The 27,500-nt window shown below is 47.7% G+C and overlaps 1 pseudogene; it reads right to left on the minus strand.

Annotated features, from left to right (window-relative positions):
• The window catches only part of LOC124020021, an 86,282-nt pseudogene that overhangs the window by 24,870 nt on the left and 33,912 nt on the right, over positions 1–27,500 (minus strand).

Below are 27,500 nucleotides of genomic sequence, written 5' to 3' on the forward strand. Positions count from 1 at the left end.
TATTATTATTATAACAACACTCCTCAACAACACACAGAATACACATCACACCTACAGAACAACACTTCTCAACAACACACATCACACCTCCAGAACAACACTCCTCAACAACACACAGAATACACATCACACCTACAGAACAACACTTCTCAACAACACACATCACACCTCCAGAACAACACTCCTCAACAACACACAGAATACACATCACACCTACAGAACAACACACAGAATACACATCACACTCCTCAACAACACTCCTCAACAACACACATCACACCTCCAGAACAACACTCCTCAACAACACACAGAATACACACCACACCTCCTCAACAACACTCCTCAACAACACACAGAATACACATCACACTCCTCAACAACACACATCACACTCCTCAACAACACACAGAATACACATCACACTCCTCAACAACACACAGAATACACATCACACTCCTCAACAACACACAGAATACACATCACACTCCTCAACAACACACAGAATACACATCACACTCCTCAACAACACACAGAATACACATCACACTCCTCAACAACACACAGAATACACATCACACCTCAACAACACACAGAATACACATCACACTCCTCAACAACTCACAGAATACACATCACACTCCTCAACAACACACAGAATACACATCACACTCCTCAACAACACACAGAATACACATCACACTCCTCAACAACACTCCTCAACAACACACAGAATACAGACCAAAGAGCTAACATACAGGTAACTGCCAGAATAAAGGAAACACCAACACAGTGTCTTAAGGCGTTGGGTCACCAACCACCAGGTAACTGCCAGAATAAAGGAAACACCAACATAGTGTCTTAATAAGGCGTTGGGCCACCAACCACCTGGTAACTGCCAGAATAAAGGAAACACCAACATAGTGTCTCAATAAGGCGTTGGGCCACCAGGTAACTGGCAGAATAAAGGAAACACCAACATAGTGTCTTAATAAGGCGTTGGGCCACCAGATAACTGCCAGAATAAAGGAAACACCAACATAGTGTCTTAATAAGGCGTTGGGCCACCAGGTAACTGGCAGAATAAAGGAAACACCAACATAGTGTCTTAATAAGGCGTTGGGCCACCAGATAACTGCCAGAATAAAGGAAACACCAACATAGTGTCTTAATAAGGCGTTGGGCCACCAGATAACTGCCAGAATAAAGGAAACACCAACATAGTGTCTTAATAAGGCGTTGGGCCACCAGATAACTGCCAGAATAAAGGAAACAAAAACAGTGTCTTAATAAGGCGTTGGGCCACCAGGTAACTGCCAGAATAAAGGAAACAAAAACATAGTGTCTTAATAAGGCGTTGGGCCACCAGATAACTGCCAGAATAAAGGAAACAAAAACATAGTGTCTTAATAAGGCGTTGGGCCACCAGATAACTGCCAGAATAAAGGAAACAAAAACATAGTGTCTTAATAAGGCGTTGGGCCACCAGATAACTGCCAGAATAAAGGAAACAAAAACATAGTGTCTCAATAAGGCGTTGGGCCACCAGATAACTGCCAGAATAAAGGAAACACCAACATAGTGTCTCAATAAGGCGTTGGGCCACCAGATAACTGCCAGAATAAAGGAAACACCAACATAGTGTCTCAATAAGGCGTTGGGCCACCAGATAACTGCCAGAATAAAGGAAACACCAACATAGTGTCTCAATAAGGCGTTGGGCCACCAGATAACTGCCAGAATAAAGGAAACAAAAACATAGTGTCTCAATAAGGCGTTGGGCCACCAGATAACTGCCAGAATAAAGGAAACAAAAACATAGTGTATTGACTGAGACGGCCATGACATACGGCTTACATCGTCTTCATGCTCAGTACATTTTTTTTAGACATGACCCTAAGCATGATGGGATGTTAATTGCTTAATTACACCCTCACCTGCTTTCAATAAAATTTGTAGCCACCATTTACTCAAGTGTTTCCATTATTTTGTCAGTTACCTGAATCTCAGTAGCAACAGAGCCCCGCCCCCCTGATGTTTTTCCATTGGTTAAATACTAGTAATAATGAGCCAGAGACATTAGACGTCATCAGAGTGGACGCAGGAAGCAGGAAGTATGAGTGATGCTCTGGAACACTCTATATCTCAGTAGGAACAGGAAGCAGGAAGCATGAGTGATGCTCTGGAACACTCTATATCTCAGTAGGAACAGGAAGCAGGAAGCAGGAAGCATGAGTGATGCTCTGGAACACTCTATATCTCAGTAGGAACAGGAAGCAGGAAGCAGGAAGCATGAGTGATGCTCTGGAACACTCTATATCTCAGTAGGAACAGGAAGCAGGAAGCAGGAAGCATGAGTGATGCTCTGGAACACTCTATATCTCAGTAGGAACAGGAAGCAGGAAGCATGAGTGATGCTCTGGAACACTCTATATCTCAGTAGGAACAGGAAGCAGGAAGCAGGAAGCATGAGTGATGCTCTGGAACACTCTATATCTCAGTAGGAACAGGAAGCAGGAAGCAGGAAGCATGAGTGATGCTCTGGAACACTCTATATCTCAGGTGATAGATGAGCAAGCCATTGGATGTTATTATTCAGAGCTGCTATGAACAATCATTCCTGGTTTAAAAAGGTTGCTAATTCCGATTAAAACAAACAGCTTATTTTGAGAACAGAACCAGAGATTCCATTGTGATGCAAGACAGGAAAACACTGGAATGAAATTACTCATTTAACAAGAAGAGGAGGAGGAGGAGGAGGAGGAGGAGGAGGAGGAGGAGGAGGAGGGGGGAACGGTGAGTGATACAAAGAAAACAACGTTATACAGAGAGAGAGGAGGGCTGGGGACCAGAGAGAGAGAGAGGAGGGCTAGGGACCAGAGAGAGAGAGGAGGGCTGGGGACCAGAGAGAGAGAGAGGGCTGGGGACCAGAGAGAGAGAGAGGAGGGCTGGGGACCAGAGAGAGAGAGAGGAGGGCTGGGGACCAGAGAGAGAGAGAGGAGGGCTAGGGACCAGAGAGAGAGAGAGGAGGGCTAGGGACCAGAGAGAGAGAGAGGAGGGCTGGGGACCAGAGAGAGAGAGAGGAGGGCTGGGGACCAGAGAGAGAGAGAGGAGGGCTGGGGACCAGAGAGAGAGAGAGGAGGGCTGGGGACCAGAGAGAGAGAGAGAGAGGGGCTGGGGACCAGAGAGAGAGAGAGAGGGGGCTGGGGACCAGAGAGAGAGAGAGGAGGGCTGGGGACCAGAGAGAGAGAGAGGAGGGCTAGGGACCAGAGAGAGAGAGAGGAGGGCTGGGGACCAGAGAGAGAGAGAGGAGGGCTGGGGACCAGAGAGAGAGAGGAGGGCTGGGGACCAGAGAGAGAGAGGAGGGCTGGGGACCAGAGAGAGAGAGGAGGGCTGGGGACCAGAGAGAGAGAGGAGGGCTGGGGACCAGAGAGAGAGAGGAGGGCTGGGGACCAGAGAGAGAGAGGAGGGCTGGGGACCAGAGAGAGAGAGGAGGGCTGGGGACCAGAGAAAGAGAGGAGGGCTAGGGACCAGAGAGAGAGAGAGGAGGGCTGGGGACCAGAGAAAGAGAGGAGGGCTAGGGACCAGAGAGAGAGAGGAGGGCTAGGGACCAGAGAGAGAGAGGAGGGCTGGGGACCAGAGAGAGAGAGGAGGGCTGGGCACCAGAGAGAGAGAGGAGGGCTGGGGACCAGAGAGAGAGAGGAGGGCTGGGGACCAGAGAGAGAGAGGAGGGCTGGGGACCAGAGAGAGAGAGGAGGGCTGGGGACCAGAGAGAGAGAGGAGGGCTGGGGACCAGAGAGAGGAGGGCTGGGGACCAGAGAGAGGAGGGCTGGGGACCAGAGAGAGGAGGGCTGGGGACCAGAGAGAGGAGGGCTGGGGACCAGAGAGAGGAGGGCTGGGGACCAGAGAGAGGAGGGCTGGGGACCAGAGAGAGGAGGGCTGGGGACGAGAGAGAGGAGGGCTGGGGACCAGAGAGAGAGGAGGGCTGGGGACCAGAGAGACTGAAGAGGGCTGGGGACCAGAGAGACTGAAGAGGGCTGGGGACCAGAGAGAGGAGGGCTGGGGACCAGAGAGAGAGGAGGGCTGGGGACCAAAGAGAGGAGGGCTGGGGACCAAAGAGAGGAGGGCTGGGGACCAGAGAGAGAGAGAGGAGGGCTGGGGACCAGAGAGAGAGAGAGGGCTGGGGACCAGAGAGAGAGAGGAGGGCTGGGGACCAGAGAGAGGAGGGCTGGGGACCAGAGAGAGGAGGGCTGGGGACCAGAGAGAGAGAGAGGAGGGCTGGGGACCAGAGAGAGGAGGGCTGGGGACCAGAGAGAGGAGGGCTGGGGACCAGAGAGAGAGAGAGGAGGGCTAGGGACCAGAGAGAGAGAGGAGGGCTGGGGACCAGAGAGAGGAGGGCTGGGGACCAGAGAGAGGAGGGCTGGGGACCAGAGAGAGAGAGGGCTGGGGACCAGAGAGAGAGAGGAGGGCTTGGGGACCAGAGAGAGAGAGGAGGGCTGGGGACCAGAGAGAGAGAGGAGGGCTGGGGACCAGAGAGAGGAGGGCTGGGGACCAGAGAGAGGAGGGCTGGATGTCAGGACCAAAGGGGGGAGAGACGGACACACTCACCTCTAGACAGGCCAGGTGTACGTCCTTGATGATGCAGTGAGCAGGAGAGGAGGAAGAGGAGGATGAGGAGAGGACGGACCGTTTCAACAGCAGACAGCTCAGCTCCAGAGTAGCCAGACGTACCTTACCATCTACACACACACACACACGTTAGGTGGTTTGTGTGTGATAATGTGTGTGTGTGTGTGTGATAATGTGTGTGTGTGTGTGTGATAATGTGTGTGTGTGTGTGTGTGATAATGTGTGTGTGTGTGTGTGTGATAATGTGTGTGTGTGTGTGTGATAATGTGTGTGTGTGTGTGTGATAATGTGTGTGTGATAATGTGTGTGTGTGTGTGTGTGTGTGTGTGTGTGTGTGATAATGTGTGTGTGTGTGTGTGTGTGTGTGTGTGTGTGTGTGTGTGTGTGTGTGTGTGTGTGTGTGTGTGTGTGTGTGTGTGTGTGTGTGTGTGTGTGTGTGTGTGTGTGATAATGTGTGTGTGTGTGTGTTAATGTGTGTGTGTGTTAATGTGTGTGTGTGTGATAATGTGTGTGTAATAATGTGTGTGTGTGTGTGATAATGTGTGTGTGATAATGTGTGTAATAATGTGTGTGTTACCTGGTTGTGCGGCCACGTTCATCACTCGTATGAGTCTCTCCACCAACACCTGACTGTAACAGCTCCTCTCCTGGTCTGGGACCGGTAACTGCAGCCTCTCCAACAACTCACGGTTGATACCTGAACAAACATTAGAACGAGGTACAGCTCCTATCGGTTACCGGAACATCATGATCCACTAGTCTGTTAACAGAACATCATGATCCACTAGTCTGTTAACAGAACATCATGGTCCACTAGTCTGTTAACAGAACATCATGGTCCACTAGTCTGTTAACAGAACATCATGATCCACTAGTCTGTTAACAGAACATCTCTACAGAACATCATGATCCACTAGTCTGTTATCTGAACATCTCTACAGAACATCATGATCCACTAGTCTGTTAACAGAACATCTCTACAGAACATCATGATCCACTAGTCTGTTATCTGAACATCTCTACAGAACATCATGATCCACTAGTCTGTTAACAGAACATCTCTACAGAACATCATGATCCACTAGTCTGTTATCTGAACATCTCTACAGAACATCATGATCCACTAGTCTGTTATCTGAACATCTCTACAGAACATCATGATCCACTAGTCTGTTAACAGAACATCATGATCCACTAGTCTGTTATCTGAACATCTCTACAGAACATCATGATCCACTAGTCTGTTATCTGAACATCTCTACAGAACATCATGATCCACTAGTCTGTTATCTGAACATCTCTACAGAACATCATGATCCACTAGTCTGTTAACAGAACATCATGATCCACTAGTCTGTTATCTGAACATCTCTACAGAACATCATGATCCACTAGTCTGTTATCTGAACATCTCTACAGAACATCATGATCCACTAGTCTGTTATCTGAACATCTCTACAGAACATCATGATCCACTAGTCTGTTAACAGAACATCATGATCCACTAGTCTGTTATCTGAACATCTCTACAGAACATCATGATCCACTAGTCTGTTATCTGAACATCATGATCCACTAGTCTGTTATCTAAACATCATGATCCACTAGTCTGTTAACAGAACATCATGATCCACTAGTCTGTTAACAGAACATCATGATCCACTAGTCTGTTATCTGAACATCATGATCCACTAGTCTGTTATCTGAACATCTCTACAGAACATCATGATCCACTAGTCTGTTATCTGAACATCTCTACAGAACATCATGATCCACTAGTCTGTTAACAGAACATCTCTACAGAACATCATGATCCACTAGTCTGTTAACAGAACATCATGATCCACTAGTCTGTTATCTGAACATCTCTACAGAACATCATGATCCACTAGTCTGTTATCTGAACATCATGATCCACTAGTCTGTTATCTGAACATCTCTACAGAACATCATGATCCACTAGTCTGTTAACAGAACATCATGATCCACTAGTCTGTTATCTGAACATCTCTACAGAACATCATGATCCACTAGTCTGTTATCTGAACATCATGATCCACTAGTCTGTTATCTAAACATCATGATCCACTAGTCTGTTAACAGAACATCATGATCCACTAGTCTGTTAACAGAACATCATGATCCACTAGTCTGTTAACAGAACATCATGATCCACTAGTCTGTTATCTGAACATCTCTACAGAACATCATGATCCACTAGTCTGTTATCTGAACATCTCTACAGAACATCATGATCCACTAGTCTGTTAACAGAACATCATGATCCACTAGTCTGTTATCAGAACATCATGATCCACTAGTCTGTTATCTGAACATCTCTACAGAACATCATGATCCACTAGTCTGTTATCTGAACATCTCTACAGAACATCATGATCCACTAGTCTGTTATCTGAACATCTCTACAGAACATCATGATCCACTAGTCTGTTATCTGAACATCATGATCCACTAGTCTGTTATCTGAACATCATGATCCACTAGTCTGTTAACAGAACATCATGATCCACTAGTCTGTTAACAGAACATCATGATCCACTAGTCTGTTATCTGAACATCATGATCCACTAGTCTGTTATCTGAACATCTCTACAGAACATCATGATCCACTAGTCTGTTAACAGAACATCATGATCCACTAGTCTGTTAACAGAACATCATGATCCACTAGTCTGTTAACAGAACATCATGATCCACTAGTCTGTTAACAGAACATCATGATCCACTAGTCTGTTAACAGAACATCATGATCCACTAGTCTGTTATCTGAACATCTCTACAGAACATCATGATCCACTAGTCTGTTATCTGAACATCTCTACAGAACATCATGATCCACTAGTCTGTTAACAGAACATCATGATCCACTAGTCTGTTATCAGAACATCATGATCCACTAGTCTGTTATCTGAACATCTCTACAGAACATCATGATCCACTAGTCTGTTATCTGAACATCTCTACAGAACATCATGATCCACTAGTCTGTTAACAGAACATCATGATCCACTAGTCTGTTATCTGAACATCTCTACAGAACATCATGATCCACTAGTCTGTTATCTGAACATCTCTACAGAACATCATGATTCACTAGTCTGTTAACAGAACATCATGATCCACTAGTCTGTTATCTGAACATCTCTACAGAACATCATGATCCACTAGTCTGTTATCTGAACATCTCTACAGAACATCATGATCCACTAGTCTGTTAACAGAACATCATGATCCACTAGTCTGTTATCTGAACATCTCTACAGAACATCATGATCCACTAGTCTGTTATCTGAACATCTCTACAGAACATCATGATTCACTAGTCTGTTAACAGAACATCATGATCCACTAGTCTGTTAACAGAACATCTCTACAGAACATCATGATTCACTAGTCTGTTAACAGAACATCATGATCCACTAGTCTGTTAACAGAACATCATGATCCACTAGTCTGTTAACAGAACATCATGATCCACTAGTCTGTTATCTGAACATCATGATCCACTAGTCTGTTATCTGAACATCTCTACAGAACATCATGATCCACTAGTCTGTTAACAGAACATCATGATCCACTAGTCTGTTAACAGAACATCATGATCCACTAGTCTGTTATTTGAACATCTCTACAGAACATCATGATCCACTAGTCTGTTAACAGAACATCATGATCCACTAGTCTGTTATCTGAACATCTCTACAGAACATCATGATCCACTAGTCTGTTATCTGAACATCTCTACAGAACATCATGATCCACTAGTCTGTTAACAGAACATCATGATCCACTAGTCTGTTATCTGAACATCTCTACAGAACATCATGATCCACTAGTCTGTTAACAGAACATCATGATCCACTAGTCTGTTATCAGAACATCATGATCCACTAGTCTGTTATCTGAACATCTCTACAGAACATCATGATCCACTAGTCTGTTATCTGAACATCTCTACAGAACATCATGATCCACTAGTCTGTTATCTGAACATCTCTACAGAACATCATGATCCACTAGTCTGTTAACAGAACATCATGATCCACTAGTCTGTTATCTGAACATCTCTACAGAACATCATGATCCACTAGTCTGTTATCTGAACATCTCTACAGAACATCATGATCCACTAGTCTGTTATCTGAACATCTCTACAGAACATCATGATCCACTAGTCTGTTATCTGAACATCTCTACAGAACATCATGATCCACTAGTCTGTTATCTGAACATCTCTACAGAACATCATGATCCACTAGTCTGTTAACAGAACATCATGATCCACTAGTCTGTTAACAGAACATCATGATCCACTAGTCTGTTATCTGAACATCTCTACAGAACATCATGATCCACTAGTCTGTTATCTGAACATCATGGTCCACTAGTCTGTTAACAGAACATCATGATCCACTAGTCTGTTAACAGAACATCATGATCCACTAGTCTGTTAACAGAACATCATGATCCACTAGTCTGTTATCTGAACATCTCTACAGAACATCATGATCCACTAGTCTGTTAACAGAACATCATGATCCACTAGTCTGTTAACAGAACATCATGATCCACTAGTCTGTTATCTGAACATCATGATCCACTAGTCTGTTATCTGAACATCTCTACAGAACATCATGATTCACTAGTCTGTTATCTGAACATCTCTACAGAACATCATGATCCACTAGTCTGTTATCTGAACATCTCTACAGAACATCATGATCCACTAGTCTGTTATCTGAACATCATGATCCACTAGTCTGTTATCTGAACATCTCTACAGAACATCATGATCCACTAGTCTGTTATCTGAACATCTCTACAGAACATCATGATCCACTAGTCTGTTATCTGAACATCTCTACAGAACATCATGATCCACTAGTCTGTTATCTGAACATCTCTACAGAACATCATGATCCACTAGTCTGTTATCTGAACATCTCTACAGAACATCATGATCCACTAGTCTGTTAACAGAACATCATGATCCACTAGTCTGTTAACAGAACATCATGATCCACTAGTCTGTTATCTGAACATCTCTACAGAACATCATGATCCACTAGTCTGTTAACAGAACATCATGATCCACTAGTCTGTTAACAGAACATCATGATCCACTAGTCTGTTATCTGAACATCATGATCCACTAGTCTGTTATCTGAACATCTCTACAGAACATCATGATTCACTAGTCTGTTATCTGAACATCTCTACAGAACATCATGATCCACTAGTCTGTTATCTGAACATCTCTACAGAACATCATGATCCACTAGTCTGTTATCTGAACATCTCTACAGAACATCAGCTAACCTACCGGAGCTAACCTACCGGAGCTAGCCTACCGGAGCTAGCCTACCGGAGCTAACCTACCGGAGCTAGCCTACCGGAGCTAGCCTACCGGAGCTAACTCATCTATTGTTGAACAGAACGTAGATGCTCCTCTCACCTTTGCTGTGGGACACGGCGTAGAGAAGACAGAGTACAAACAGAGCATGGTAATCGTCTTCACTACAATCTAGAGCACTGTACACCATGTCTAGGAACGGTCTGGAGGAGAGAGAGACAGGAGAGAGAGAGAGAGAGACAGGAGAGAAAGAGGGAGAGAAAGAGAAAGAGAGAGAGATAGGAGAGAAAGAGGGAGGGAAAGAGAGAGAGAGAGGAGAGAGAAAGAGAGAGAGAGAGAGAGAGAGAGAGAGAGAGAGAGAGAGATAATTATTCACGCAGAAAACCGACTTCCAAAGAAAGCTAAATAGTGTATTTTGAGCAGGACAGAGAGAATATTTTCAAGCAAATAGAGTTGCATCAGTTGACAGTGATTGATGAGCAGTGGATTAGTGGAGGATTCTACTGAACCCACATACAGCAGGAGCTCCTTCCAGTGGATTAGTGGATGATTCCACTGAACCCACATACAGCAGGAGCTCCTTCCAGTGGATTAGTGGATGATTCCACTGAACCCACATACAGCAGGAGCTCCTTCCAGTGGATTAGTGGATGATTCTACTGAACCCACATACAGCAGGAGCTCCTTCCAGTGAAGACCAGTCAACCAACAGAGATGTGAAACTCATTTGTCTTCCTCTTCCATTCTTAAGACTGCTACACACACACACACACACACACACACACACACACACACACACACACACACACACACACACACACACACACACACACACACACACACACACACACACACACACACACACACACACACACACACACAAGGTTGTCCTTGTTTGCAAATATTACATGTAAGACGTCATTGGGAATCTGAGCTTTGTACTTTCAAAAGATAGGCCTTTCCACCCCAGACAGAGTAGACCTACCTTTCCACCCCAGACAGAGTAGGACCTACCTTTCCACCCCAGACAGAGTAGGACCTACCTTTCCACCCCAGACAGAGTAGGACCTACCTTTCCACCCCAGACAGAGTAGGACCTACCTTTCCACCCCAGACAGAGTAGACCTACCTTTCCACCCCAGACAGAGTAGGACCTACCTTTCCACCCCAGACAGAGTAGGACTACCTTTCCACCCCCCTACCTTTCCACCCGAGACAGAGTATGACCTGCCTTTCCACCCCAGACTGAGTAGGCCTACCTTTCCACCCCCCTACCTTTCCACCCCAGACAGAGTAGGTCTACCTTTCCACCCCAGACAGAGTAGGTCTACCTTTCCACCCCAGACAGAGTAGGTCTACCTTTCCACCCCAGACAGAGTAGGGCCTACCTTTCCACCCCAGACAGAGTAGGACCTACCTTTCCACCCCAGACAGAGTAGGTCTACCTTTCCACCCCAGACAGAGTAGGGCCTACCTTTCCACCCCCCTACCTTTCCACCCCAGACAGAGTAGGACCTACCTTTCCACCCCAGACAGAGTAGGACCTACCTTTCCACCCCAGACAGAGTAGGACCTACCTTTCCACCCCAGACAGAGTAGGACCTACCTTTCCACCCCAGACAGAGAAGGGCCTACCTTTCCACCCCAGACAGAGAAGGGCCTACCTTTCCACCCCAGACAGAGAAGGGCCTACCTTTCCACCCCAGACAGAGAAGGGCCTACCTTTCCACCCCAGACAGAGTAGGACCTACCTTTCCACCCCAGACAGAGTAGGACCTACCTTTCCACCCCAGACAGAGTAGGACCTACCTTTCCACCCCAGACAGAGTAGGACCTACCTTTCCACCCCAGACAGAGTAGGACTACCTTTCCACCCCCCTACCTTTCCACCCGAGACAGAGTATGACCTGCCTTTCCACCCCAGACTGAGTAGGCCTACCTTTCCACCCCAGACTGAGTAGGCCTACCTTTCCACCCCCCTACCTTTCCACCCCAGACAGAGTAGGTCTACCTTTCCACCCCAGACAGAGTAGGTCTACCTTTCCACCCCAGACAGAGTAGGTCTACCTTTCCACCCCAGACAGAGTAGGACCTACCTTTCCACCCCAGACAGAGTAGGACCTACCTTTCCACCCCAGACAGAGTAGGGCCTACCTTTCCACCCCCCTACCTTTCCACCCCAGACAGAGTAGGACCTACCTTTCCACCCCAGACAGAGTAGGACCTACCTTTCCACCCCAGACAGAGAAGGGCCTACCTTTCCACCCCAGACAGAGAAGGGCCTACCTTTCCACCCCAGACAGAGAAGGGCCTACCTTTCCACCCCAGACAGAGAAGGGCCTACCTTTCCACCCCAGACAGAGAAGGGCCTACCTTTCCACCCCAGACAGAGTAGGACCTACCTTTCCACCCCAGACAGAGTAGACCTACCTTTCCACCCCAGACAGAGTAGGACCTACCTTTCCAACCCAGACAGAGTAGGGCCTACCTTTCCACCCAAGACAGAGTAGGACCTACCTGAGAACTCAATTCAGATCCCTCCAACTTGAGGAGGGCATATGAGGTATGCGGTCAGCTGTATGGCTGGCTCAGAGAAGAGGACGCCCCTGCCTTGCACAGTCCTGTGGGACATCTTAATTGGGCATGGGACACAAGCTAAGGCTTGATCACCCTTTAGCTGGCCACCTTTGATGAGGGTGTTTAGTGATTAAAGGCCGAAACACCCACTGATTCGAAGGCACACTACTGAGGATGTGTCCCAAAAATTGACATCTTACCCCAGTCTAAGAAATAAACCTCCCATGCCACTCTGTCAACATCACGGCAAATCTCATGCGAGTGCATTCCATCTATTGGCACAATGGACAGTTTTTAACATCTCGTCCCGTGTTTTATGATTCTGATTATCTGGACCAGTCCAGTGACTGCTGTGAAAGGACAGCTGACAACATAGGAAAGTCTGTGTGACAGCTTGGAGAGACAGCTGACCGGAGGGAATAGACCCCACTGGGGCTGTCATGGGTTAGCTACCCATGTTGGCAGTCTCCGACGCTGTTTCAGTATGTTGGAGACACCCGCTAAGTGCTACTGAAAGTCAACAAAGGAACATACCCCTAGAGCCTGCGAGAGCTGGGGCGCAAGATGGCTCAACGACTGATCACACGGTTACGGACCCAGGAACGGAAACGACTACGAGTAGGAACACAGCACATGAGACAACCATAACAGCAGCAGGACACACACTTCAGGTGTGCAGCTGTGGTTGGGAGAGAGTAACATCGGCAAGGGGGTTAAGGATCCATCAAGGGAGGAAAAGGTGCTTGTTAGAGAAGCAGAGACAGGGACCTCGCATTGACCAGTACTTCTTACGAAGCAGCCAGTCAAATCAGTCGAATGAAGCACAGCGACGGGACGCAAACCAAAGTTCGCAGAGCATCAGCACCCCTGTAACTGAGGAGGATAACACAAGCACAGAAATGCCGGTGGATGAACTTACCCAACCACAGAGACCTCTAAAAGAGGAAAAGATCAAAGGGCACAGACCGAGTGTGAAGTGGCCCAAAGCCGTTGAAAAGAGAGAGTGGGAAACAATCAACAACGACCTGACAAAAATCTTGGAACAACAGGTAGGAAAAGCAGAGAAAAAGCTTGAAAGGATGGGAGACATTATCTACCACTACGGAGAAGAGCGCTTTGGCGTAAACGAAAGGAGAAGTGGCAAGACACCTCCGCGCCAGCCAAATCTAGGAGACAGCAGGAGATCGAGATACTTGTCAGAGAGAGAAGGCAGCTGAGGAAGCAGTGGAAGAAGGCCTCTGATGCAGAGAGAGAAGGTCTCATGCTACTCCAAGCAGACATTAAATGTCGGCTGGCAACCTTGCGAAGAGCGGAAAACTTAAGGAAACTTCGTAGGAAGAAGGAACACTCAAGAACACGGTTCTATAAAAACCCCTTTAAGTTTGTCAAAGATCTCTTCGCAAAGGAAAAGTGCGGAATCCTAAAAACTACAAAGCCTGAACTGGAAGAACATCTGGAAAAGGTCCACCAGGACATGAAAAGGCATGAGCAGATAATCATCCCACATGACATCCCACCTATTCAACCACCAGAATTCAATCTGGACACTGACCCTCCAAAATGGAGGGAAGTAGAGAACGTTGTCCGAAGAGCAAGAGCGGCCTCGGCTCCTGGGCCTAATGGAGTACCATACAAGCTCTACAAGAACGCCCCGGATGTTCTACGCTTTCTTTGGAGGCTCATGAGGATAGTGTGGCAGAAGGAAATAATACCAAAGGCATGGCGAAGGGCTGGTGGTGTGCTAATCCCGAAAGAGAAGGATGCGACAGACATCAGTCAATTCCGACCAATCTCCCTTCTCAACGTCGAAGGGAAGATCTTTTTCAGTATAATAGCACAGAGGCTGTCCACTTATCTGGAAAGGAACAAGTACATTGATACATCTGTACAGAAAGCAGGCATTCCTGGTTTCTCTGGTTGCCTGGAACATACTAGTATGATTTGGCACCAGATCCAAACAGCTAAGAAGGACAAGAGAGACCTCTATGTCATCTTCCTCGACTTGGCCAATGCCTTTGGCTCAGTTCCCCATGAACTCCTCTGGGAATCCTTCAACATTTTCCACGTACCAGAACCCATCACTACACTGGTAAAGGCCTATTTCCAAGACCTGCAATTGTGTTTCACAACACCTGACTTCACAACAACATGGCAGCGCTTGGAAGTAGGCATAATGGCAGGCTGTACAATTTCTCCTCTGGCCTTCACTATGGCCATGGAAGTCATCATCAGGGCATCGAGATGGGTGGTCGGTGGTGAGAGAACTAAGGAAGGGCTCCGTCTCCCACCTATCCGAGCATACATGGATGACATGACTACACTGACCACCACTGCAGCATGCACCAGGCGGCTACTTGCAAAACTGCAGGATAACATCAAGTGGGCACGGATGAAAATCAAGCCAAGCAAATCTCGAAGCATCTCCATAGTCAAGGGACAGCTTAAAGATGTGAGGTTCTGCATTGGAGATGACCCGATACCAACGGTGTCTGAGCAACCCATCAAGAGCCTGGGTAGATGGTACAACGAAAGCCTCCGGGATAAAGATCAAGTGCAGCAAGTAAGGCAGGACATCGCCGACGGTCTTGAGAACATCAACAAGACCCTACTGCCTGGGAGGCTCAAGCTCTGGTGCCTACAGTTTGGACTTCTCCCCGGATAATGTGGCCACTCACCGTCTATGAGGTCCCAATAACAACAGTGGAGAAGATGGAGCGAACCATTACCTCATACGTGAAGAAATGGCTGGGTGTCCCACGATGCCTGAGTAACATCGGCCTCTATGGCAAAGGGGTCCTTGAACTACCTCTTACAAGTCTAACGGAGGAGTACAAGTGCTCTAAAGTAAGACTTCAGATGACATTGAAGGACTCCAAAGACCAGACCATTAGCAAGGCTGCACCTCCCCTACAAACTGGACGGAAATGGACATCATCCAATGCTGTGCAGCAAGCAACATCAGCCCTGAGACACCAAGACATTGTGGGGAATATCCAGCATGGAAGAGGAGGCTTTGGCCTGGCAGCAAGCAAACCAACGTTCCATAAGGCAACAACATCTGAACGCAGGAAGCTGGTGGTCGAGGAGGTGCGCAGACAGGAGGAGACTGCAAGAAGTGCAAAGGCTGTCTCTCTTGCTAAACAAGGGCAATGGACGCGGTGGGAAGGCCTGGAGAGGAGAAAGATCAACTGGAGTGAGCTTTGGCAAATGGAGGCAAGCAACATCAGCTTCATCATAAGAGCTGTTTATGATGTGCTTCCATCACCAAAAAATCTACATCAATGGTATGGCGAGGACTCGACCTGCCCCCTCTGCCCAGCTCCAGCGACTCTCAGGCATATAATGACAGGTTGCAAGACCAGCCTCTCACAAGGCCGCTACACCTGGAGGCACAATCAGGTCCTCAAGAGCCTGGCTGCAGCACTTGAGACCAAGAGGAGTGCAACCAATTCATTACCTCCAAAAACAAGCAATCCCGTCAAAACAACAACATTCATCCGGGAGGGACAGAAAAGGCCCAAGTATCCTCCTACAAAGCCAGCAACTGGACACCTAGCTATGGCCCGGGACTGGAAGATGCTTGTCGATATTGGCCAGCAACTCATTTTTCCACCTGAGATTGCTTCTACCAACCTTAGGCCAGACATGGTACTCTGGTCCCCTTCACGAAAGGCTGTGTACATCATAGAGCTCACAGTCCCGTGGGAAAACTCTGTTGAAGAGGCCTACGAACGTAAGAAACTGCGTTACACAGAGTTGGCAGCAGACGCATCTCAGCGTGGCTGGAATGCAAAAGTCTGGCCAGTTGAAGTGGGATGCAGAGGATTCGTGGCTTCTTCCATCATCAGGTTGCTGAAAGAACTTGGAATCCATGGACAGGCTCTGCGGCAGACCGTCAGAGCAGTTTCTCAAGCAGCTGAAAGAGGTAGCCAGTGGATCTGGATCAAACGGAAGGACCCTTGCTGGGCTATAACTTCATGACCCCTCACCCCCACCTGAGAACTCAATTCAGATCCCTCCAACTTGAGGAGGGCATATGAGGTATGCGGTCAGCTGTATGGCTGGCTCAGAGAAGAGGACGCCCCTGCCTTGCACAGTCCTGTGGGACATCTTAATTGGGCATGGGACACAAGCTAAGGCTTGATCACCCTTTAGCTGGCCACCTTTGATGAGGGTGTTTAGTGATTAAAGGCCGAAACACCCACTGATTCGAAGGCACACTACTGAGGATGTGTCCCAAAAATTGACATCTTACCCCAGTCTAAGAAATAAACCTCCCATGCCACTCTGTCAACATCACGGCAAATCTCATGCGAGTGCATTCCATCTATTGGCACAATGGACAGTTTTTAACATCTCGTCCCGTGTTTTATGATTCTGATTATCTGGACCAGTCCAGTGACTGCTGTGAAAGGACAGCTGACAACATAGGAAAGTCTGTGTGACAGCTTGGAGAGACAGCTGACCGGAGGGAATAGACCCCACTGGGGCTGTCATGGGTTAGCTACCCATGTTGGCAGTCTCCGACGCTGTTTCAGTATGTTGGAGACACCCGCTAAGTGCTACTGAAAGTCAACAAAGGAACATACCCCTAGAGCCTGCGAGAGCTGGGGCGCAAGATGGCTCAACGACTGATCACACGGTTACGGACCCAGGAACGGAAACGACTACGAGTAGGAACACAGCACATGAGACAACCATAACAGCAGCAGGACACACACTTCAGGTGTGCAGCTGTGGTTGGGAGAGAGTAACATCGGCAAGGGGTTAAGGATCCATCAAGGGAGGAAAAGGTGCTTGTTAGAGAAGCAGAGACAGGGACCTCGCATTGACCAGTACTTCTTACGAAGCAGCCAGTCAAATCAGTCGAATGAAGCACAGCGACGGGACGCAAACCAAAGTTCGCAGAGCATCAGCACCCCTGTAACTGAGGAGGATAACACAAGCACAGAAATGCCGGTGGATGAACTTACCCAACCACAGAGACCTCTAAAAGAGGAAAAGATCAAAGGGCACAGACCGAGTGTGAAGTGGCCCAAAGCCGTTGAAAAGAGAGAGTGGGAAACAATCAACAACGACCTGACAAAAATCTTGGAACAACAGGTAGGAAAAGCAGAGAAAAAGCTTGAAAGGATGGGAGACATTATCTACCACTACGGAGAAGAGCGCTTTGGCGTAAACGAAAGGAGAAGTGGCAAGACACCTCCCGCGCCAGCCAAATCTAGGAGACAGCAGGAGATCGAGATACTTGTCAGAGAGAGAAGGCAGCTGAGGAAGCAGTGGAAGAAGGCCTCTGATGCAGAGAGAGAAGGTCTCATGCTACTCCAAGCAGACATTAAATGTCGGCTGGCAACCTTGCGAAGAGCGGAAAACTTAAGGAAACTTCGTAGGAAGAAGGAACACTCAAGAACACGGTTCTATAAAAACCCCTTTAAGTTTGTCAAAGATCTCTTCGCAAAGGAAAAGTGCGGAATCCTAAAAACTACAAAGCCTGAACTGGAAGAACATCTGGAAAAGGTCCACCAGGACATGAAAAGGCATGAGCAGATAATCATCCCACATGACATCCCACCTATTCAACCACCAGAATTCAATCTGGACACTGACCCTCCAAAATGGAGGGAAGTAGAGAACGTTGTCCGAAGAGCAAGAGCGGCCTCGGCTCCTGGGCCTAATGGAGTACCATACAAGCTCTACAAGAACGCCCCGGATGTTCTACGCTTTCTTTGGAGGCTCATGAGGATAGTGTGGCAGAAGGAAATAATACCAAAGGCATGGCGAAGGGCTGGTGGTGTGCTAATCCCGAAAGAGAAGGATGCGACAGACATCAGTCAATTCCGACCAATCTCCCTTCTCAACGTCGAAGGGAAGATCTTTTTCAGTATAATAGCACAGAGGCTGTCCACTTATCTGGAAAGGAACAAGTACATTGATACATCTGTACAGAAAGCAGGCATTCCTGGTTTCTCTGGTTGCCTGGAACATACTAGTATGATTTGGCACCAGATCCAAACAGCTAAGAAGGACAAGAGAGACCTCTATGTCATCTTCCTCGACTTGGCCAATGCCTTTGGCTCAGTTCCCCATGAACTCCTCTGGGAATCCTTCAACATTTTCCACGTACCAGAACCCATCACTACACTGGTAAAGGCCTATTTCCAAGACCTGCAATTGTGTTTCACAACACCTGACTTCACAACAACATGGCAGCGCTTGGAAGTAGGCATAATGGCAGGCTGTACAATTTCTCCTCTGGCCTTCACTATGGCCATGGAAGTCATCATCAGGGCATCGAGATGGGTGGTCGGTGGTGAGAGAACTAAGGAAGGGCTCCGTCTCCCACCTATCCGAGCATACATGGATGACATGACTACACTGACCACCACTGCAGCATGCACCAGGCGGCTACTTGCAAAACTGCAGGATAACATCAAGTGGGCACGGATGAAAATCAAGCCAAGCAAATCTCGAAGCATCTCCATAGTCAAGGGACAGCTTAAAGATGTGAGGTTCTGCATTGGAGATGACCCGATACCAACGGTGTCTGAGCAACCCATCAAGAGCCTGGGTAGATGGTACAACGAAAGCCTCCGGGATAAAGATCAAGTGCAGCAAGTAAGGCAGGACATCGCCGACGGTCTTGAGAACATCAACAAGACCCTACTGCCTGGGAGGCTCAAGCTCTGGTGCCTACAGTTTGGACTTCTCCCCGGATAATGTGGCCACTCACCGTCTATGAGGTCCCAATAACAACAGTGGAGAAGATGGAGCGAACCATTACCTCATACGTGAAGAAATGGCTGGGTGTCCCACGATGCCTGAGTAACATCGGCCTCTATGGCAAAGGGGTCCTTGAACTACCTCTTACAAGTCTAACGGAGGAGTACAAGTGCTCTAAAGTAAGACTTCAGATGACATTGAAGGACTCCAAAGACCAGACCATTAGCAAGGCTGCACCTCCCCTACAAACTGGACGGAAATGGACATCATCCAATGCTGTGCAGCAAGCAACATCAGCCCTGAGACACCAAGACATTGTGGGGAATATCCAGCATGGAAGAGGAGGCTTTGGCCTGGCAGCAAGCAAACCAACGTTCCATAAGGCAACAACATCTGAACGCAGGAAGCTGGTGGTCGAGGAGGTGCGCAGACAGGAGGAGACTGCAAGAAGTGCAAAGGCTGTCTCTCTTGCTAAACAAGGGCAATGGACGCGGTGGGAAGGCCTGGAGAGGAGAAAGATCAACTGGAGTGAGCTTTGGCAAATGGAGGCAAGCAACATCAGCTTCATCATAAGAGCTGTTTATGATGTGCTTCCATCACCAAAAAATCTACATCAATGGTATGGCGAGGACTCGACCTGCCCCCTCTGCCCAGCTCCAGCGACTCTCAGGCATATAATGACAGGTTGCAAGACCAGCCTCTCACAAGGCCGCTACACCTGGAGGCACAATCAGGTCCTCAAGAGCCTGGCTGCAGCACTTGAGACCAAGAGGAGTGCAACCAATTCATTACCTCCAAAAACAAGCAATCCCGTCAAAACAACAACATTCATCCGGGAGGGACAGAAAAGGCCCAAGTATCCTCCTACAAAGCCAGAAACTGGACACCTAGCTATGGCCCGGGACTGGAAGATGCTTGTCGATATTGGCCAGCAACTCATTTTTCCACCTGAGATTGCTTCTACCAACCTTAGGCCAGACATGGTACTCTGGTCCCCTTCACGAAAGGCTGTGTACATCATAGAGCTCACAGTCCCGTGGGAAAACTCTGTTGAAGAGGCCTACGAACGTAAGAAACTGCGTTACACAGAGTTGGCAGCAGACGCATCTCAGCGTGGCTGGAATGCAAAAGTCTGGCCAGTTGAAGTGGGATGCAGAGGATTCGTGGCTTCTTCCATCATCAGGTTGCTGAAAGAACTTGGAATCCATGGACAGGCTCTGCGGCAGACCGTCAGAGCAGTTTCTCAAGCAGCTGAAAGAGGTAGCCAGTGGATCTGGATCAAACGGAAGGACCCTTGCTGGGCTATAACTTCATGACCCCTCACCCCCACCTGAGAACTCAATTCAGATCCCTCCAACTTGAGGAGGGCATATGAGGTATGCGGTCAGCTGTATGGCTGGCTCAGAGAAGAGGACGCCCCTGCCTTGCACAGTCCTGTGGGACATCTTAATTGGGCATGGGACACAAGCTAAGGCTTGATCACCCTTTAGCTGGCCACCTTTGATGAGGGTGTTTAGTGATTAAAGGCCGAAACACCCACTGATTCGAAGGCACACTACTGAGGATGTGTCCCAAAAATTGACATCTTACCCCAGTCTAAGAAATAAACCTCCCATGCCACTCTGTCAACATCACGGCAAATCTCATGCGAGTGCATTCCATCTATTGGCACAATGGACAGTTTTTAACATCTCGTCCCGTGTTTTATGATTCCACCCCAGACAGAGTAGGACCTACCTTTCCACCCCAGACAGAGTAGGACTACCTTTCCACCCCCCTACCTTTCCACCCGAGACAGAGTATGACCTGCCTTTCCACCCCAGACTGAGTAGGCCTACCTTTCCACCCCAGACTGAGTAGGCCTACCTTTCCACCCCCCTACCTTTCCACCCCAGACAGAGTAGGTCTACCTTTCCACCCCAGACAGAGTAGGTCTACCTTTCCACCCCAGACAGAGTAGGTCTACCTTTCCACCCCAGACAGAGTAGGGCCTACCTTTCCACCCCAGACAGAGTAGGACCTACCTTTCCACCCCAGACAGAGTAGGTCTACCTTTCCACCCCAGACAGAGTAGGGCCTACCTTTCCACCCCCCTACCTTTCCAACCCAGACAGAGTAGGGCCTACCTTTCCAACCCAGACAGAGTAGGGCCTACCTTTCCACCCAAGACAGAGTAGGACCTACCTTTCCACCCCAGACAGAGTAGGGCCTACCTTTCCACCCCAGACAGAGTAGGACCTACCTTTCCAACCCAGACAGAGTAGGGCCTACCTTTCCACCCAAGACAGAGTAGGACCTACCTTTCCACCCCAGACAGAGTAGGGCCTACCTTTCCACCCCAGACAGAGTAGGGCCTGCCTTTCCACCCAAGACAGAGTAGGACCTACCTTTCCACCCCCTACCTTTCCACCCCAGACAGAGTAGACCTACCTTTCCACCCCCCTACCTTTCCACCCCAGACAGAGTAGGACCTACCTTTCCACCCCAGACAGAGTAGGACCTACCTTTCCACCCCATACAGAGTAGGCCTACCTTTCCACCCCAGACAGAGTAGGACCTACCTTTCCACCCCAGACAGAGTAGACCTACCTTTCCACCCCAGACAGAGTAGGACCTGCCTTTCCACCCCAGACAGAGTAGGACCTGCCTTTCCACCCCAGACAGAGTAGGACCTACCTTTCCACAGATACAAAATACTAAACCCTTCCCTAGACTAGATACAAAATACTAAACCCTTCCCTAGACTAGATACACAATACTAAACCCTCCCCTAGATACACAATACTAAACCCTCCCCTAGATACACAATACTAAACCCTCCCCTAGATACACAATACTAAACCCTCCCCTAGACTAGATACACAATACTAAACCCTCCCCTAGACTAGATACACAATACTAAACCCTCCCCTAGATACACAATACTAAACCCTCCCCTAGATACACAATACTAAACCCTCCCCTAGATACACAATACTAAACCCTCCCCTAGATACACAATACTAAACCCTCCCCTAGACTAGATACACAATACTAAACCCTCCCCTAGACTAGATACACAATACTAAACCCTCCCCTAGATACACAATACTAAACCCTCCCGTGTGTGTGTGTGTGTGTGTGTGTGTGTGTGTGTGTGTGTGTGTGTGTGTGTGTGTGTGTGTGTGTGTGTGTGTGTGTGTGTGTGTGTGTGTGTGTGTGTGTGTGTGTGTGTGTGTGTGTGTGTGTAGTGTGTAGTGTGTATGTGTGTGTCTGCAGTGTGTATGTGTGTAGTGTGTGTGTGTGTGTGTGTACCTCTTCCTCTGTGTGTGTGTGTACCTCTTCCTCTATGTGTGTACCTCTTCCCCTGTGTAGTGTGTAGTGTGTGTGTGTGTGTGTATGTGTGTGTGTGTACCTCTTCCTCTGTGTGTGTGTGTACCTCTTCCTCTGTGTAGTGTGTAGTGTGTAGTGTGTAGTGTGTAGTGTGTAGTGTGTAGTGTGTAGTGTGTGTGTGTGTGTGTGTGTGTGTGTGTGTGTGTGTGTGTGTGTGTGTGTGTGTACCTCTTCCTCTGTGTGTGTGTGTGTGTGTGTATGTACCTCTTCCTCTGTGTGTGTGTGTGTGTGTGTGTATGTGTACCTCTTCCTCTGTGTGTGTGTGTGTGTGTGTGTGTGTGTACCTCTTCCTCTGTGTGTGTGTGTGTGTGTGTGTGTGTGTGTGTGTGTGTGTGTGTGTGTGTGTGTGTGTGTGTGTGTGTGTGTGTGTGTGTGTGTGTGTGTGTGTGTGTGTGTGTGTGTGTGTGTGTGTGTGTGAACACCAGCCTTCCTCTGTGTGCAGCAGCGGCAGCAGTCTTCTCCTCGTCGGTGATATTCTGTTCCGTTGCCGACGACGACGTCTCCTTCCCCTTGTCCATCACCACCATCTCTATCTCTGGAACACACAGCCTGTTATTACACACAGCCTGTTATTACACCAGAACACACAGCCTGTTATTACACCAGAACACACAGCCTGTTATTACACCAGAACACACAGCCTGTTATTACACCAGAACACACAGCCTGTTATTACACCAGAACACACAGCCTGTTATTACACCAGAACACACAGCCTGTTATTACACCAGAACACACAGCCTGTTATTACACCAGAACACACAGCCTGTTATTACACCAGAACACACAGCCTGTTATTACACTAGAACACACAGCCTGTTATTACACCAGAACACACAGCCTGTTATTACACCAGAACACACAGCCTGTTATTACACCAGAACACACAGCCTGTTATTACACCAGAACACACAGCCTGTTATTACACCAGAACACACAGCCTGTTATTACACCAGAACACACAGCCTGTTATTACACCAGAACACACAGCCTGTTATTACACCAGAACACACAGCCTGTTATTACACCAGAACACACAGCCTGTTATTACACCAGAACACACAGCCTGTTATTACACACAGCCTGTTATTACACCAGAACACACAGCCTGTTATTACACCAGAACACACAGCCTGTTATTACACCAGAACACAGCCTGTTATTACACACAGCCTGTTATTACACCAGAACACACAGCCTGTTATTACACCAGAACACACAGCCTGTTATTACACACAGCCTGTTATTACACCAGAACACACAGCCTGTTATTACACCAGAACACACAGCCTGTTATTACACACAGCCTGTTATTACACCAGAACACACAGCCTGTTATTACACCAGAACACACAGCCTGTTATTACACCAGAACACACAGCCTGTTATTACACACAGCCTGTTATTACACACAGCCTGTTATTACACCAGAACACACAGCCTGTTATTACACCAGAACACACAGCCTGTTATTACACCAGAACACACAGCCTGTTATTACACCAGAACACACAGCCTGTTATTACACACAGCCTGTTATTACACCAGAACACACAGCCTGTTATTACACCAGAACACACAGCCTGTTATTACACCAGAACACACAGCCTGTTATTACACCAGAACACACAGCCTGTTATTACACCAGAACACACAGCCTGTTATTACACCAGAACACACAGCCTGTTATTACAGAACACAGAACACACAGCCTGTTATTACACCAGAACAGCCTGTTATTACACACACACAGCCTGTTATTACACCAGAACACACAGCCTGTTATTACACCAGAACACACAGCCTGTTATTACACCAGAACACACAGCCTGTTATTACACCAGAACACACAGCCTGTTATTACACCAGAACACACAGCCTGTTATTACACCAGAACACACAGCCTGTTATTACACCAGAACACACAGCCTGTTATTACACCAGAACACACAGCCTGTTATTACACCAGAACACACAGCCTGTTATTACACCAGAACACACAGCCTGTTATTACACCAGAACACACAGCCTGTTATTACACCAGAACACACAGCCTGTTATTACACCAGAACACACAGCCTGTTATTACACCAGAACACACAGCCTGTTATTACACCAGAACACACAGCCTGTTATTACACCAGAACACACAGCAGGGGGACATTCATCATAATAATGTAGTCGTATGAAAACACCAGGAGAGATGAGAGGTGAGGAGCACAGGATGAAATGGCGTAACCACGGGAGACCGCGGTAGTGACAGTTGTAACCGTGGAGACCGCGGTAGTGACACTTGTAACCGTGGAGCCCGTGGTAGTGACAGTGACAGGCATTCACAGAGTGAAGACAGGCCTCATCTCCAAACTGGCTTTTTTTTTTGTGTTCAGATGAAGAAGAAAAAACGAACGTATTGATTCAGGTCTTTAGGGAGAAGACAGAGAGACACTGATCTACGTTTTATATTCATTTGATTCGAATGTAATCTTATTGACACATTTTTATAAATTTGATTCCCGGAGGGTGACAGTTTGGAGAGGAGGACCACTGCCGCACTGGCTCCTGGGTGAGGTAATCACAGGGTGGTGATGGGATATGTAGTTGTCCTGTCCTGTCCTCACACTCACCTTCCATCTCCCCACTTGTCCTGCTGCTTCCCTTACTGCTCCCTTCTGTACCTTTAGCCTTCTCCCTCTCTCTCTCGTTGTCCTCCAAGCCCTCCTCTCCTCCCCCCGGCCTCTCCTCTTCCTCCTCCTCCTCTCCCAGGTTCTTATAGTTGGGGCGTTTCTGGGCTCGCTTGCGCCCCCGATTGCAGGACAGCTCCAGAGACCGCTCCAGAGACTCAGGAGGCTTGGTGAAGCGACGGACGCCTGCGCTGACCTGGAGAGACAGAGGAAGGAAGGGAGGGATGGCGCGAGATGGAGGGAGGAGGGGGGAGAGGGAGAGTAGGGGGAGAGAGAGAGAGAGAGACAGAGAGAGAGAGAGAGAGAGGGGGAGAGAAAATGTTAAAACACACAACGCTCATAGATGAAAGACTAGGCGAAGGAGCTTTAATTTTGTATAGTCTGGTTGGCTGTCTCCATTTTGTGTTATCTGTATTTTACTTAGATATTCGTGTCATTTTCCACAGCAAAACATGTTTGTAAAGTGTATTGGCCGACCAGAGGACAGGTTCTGGATCAGTTTGTTAGCTACTGATCAACAACAAGTGGCCGACCAGAGGACAGGTTCTGGATCAGTTTGTTAGCTACTGATCAACAACAAGTGGCCGACCAGAGGACAGGTTCTGGATCAGTTTGTTAGCTACTGATCAACAACAAGTGGCCGACCAGAGGACAGGTTCTGGATCAGTTTGTTAGCTACTGATCAACAACAAGTGGCCGACCAGAGGACAGGTTCTGGATCAGTTTGTTAGCTACTGATCAACAACAAGTGGCCGACCAGAGGACAGGTTCTGGATCAGTTTGTTAGCTACTGATCAACAACAAGTGGCCGACCAGAAGACAGGTTCTGGATCAGTTTGTTAGCTACTGATCAATAACAAGTGGCCGACCAGAAGACAGTTCCAACTCATCCCAAAGAACTTCAATGGGGTTGAGATCAGGGCACTGTGCAGACCAGTCAAGTTCTTCCACACCGATCTCAACAAACCATTTCTGTATGGACCTCGCTTTGTGCACGGGGGGTCATTGTCAATCTGAAACAGGAAAGGGGCTCATCCAAACTGAATTGGAAGCACAGAATCATCTAGAATGTCATTGTACGCTGTAGCGTTAAGATTTCCCTTCACTGGAACTAAAGGAGCCCGAAACCATGAAAAACAGTCCATTATTCCTCATCCACCAAACTTTACAGTTGGCTCTCATCCACCTCCGCCAAACTTTACAGTTGGCTCTATGCATTGAAACAGGTGGCGTTCTCCTGGCATCCTCCAAAACCCAGATGTGTCCGTTTGAACAGGACCCCCACCACAGTAACAGCCCCAGACCATTATTCCTCCTCCGCCAAACTTTACAGTTGGCTCTATGCATGGAAACCGGTGCCTCCGCCAAACTTTACAGTTGGCTCTATGCATTGAAACAGGTGGCGTTCTCCTGGCATCCTCCAAAACCCAGATGTGTCCGTTTGAACAGGACCCCCACCACAGTAACAGCCCCAGACCATTATTCCTCATCCACCAAACTTTACAGTCAATGGAAGACAAGAACAACTAGGTCTGAGTTGAGCTACGTGACCACGGTGTGTGTGTGTGTGTGTGTGTGTGGTTGGTTCGTCTTCTCATCTTCGGGCCTGTCATTTCGTCTAAAGCCGTCACCCATTAACCACAATACACCGCTGCTAAACAGGAAGTGATCTCACCTGCTGAGAAGGCCTGTTAAGCTGGGTTTATTTATAGTAAACAGGGTGTTTTAGAGGAGGGGCGGGGTGTGTGTGTCTGTAATACAAATCTCCTGATCTCCTCAAGATGTGATTTATACATGAACAATGACATGTTTTCAGCTGGAAGAAATCCTCCCCTTTAAGGAAGTGTATGAATTAATTAATTAATTTATGGAGGGTGCAGGCCAGGCTGGAAGAAATCCTCCCCTTTAAGGAAGTGTATGAATTAATTAATTAATTTATGGAGGGTGCAGGCCAGGCTGGAAGAAATCCTCCCCTTTAAGGAAGTGTATGAATTAATTAATTAATTTATGGAGGGTGCAGGCCAGGCTGGAAGAAATCCTCCCCTTTAAGGAAGTGTATGAATTAATTAATTAATTTATGGAGGGTGCAGGCCAGGCTGGAAGAAATCCTCCCCTTTAAGGAAGTGTATGAATTAATTAATTAATTTATG

This window comes from Oncorhynchus gorbuscha, unplaced genomic scaffold, assembly GCF_021184085.1.
Source record: "Oncorhynchus gorbuscha isolate QuinsamMale2020 ecotype Even-year unplaced genomic scaffold, OgorEven_v1.0 Un_scaffold_749, whole genome shotgun sequence".
Lineage (NCBI taxonomy): Eukaryota > Metazoa > Chordata > Actinopteri > Salmoniformes > Salmonidae > Oncorhynchus > Oncorhynchus gorbuscha.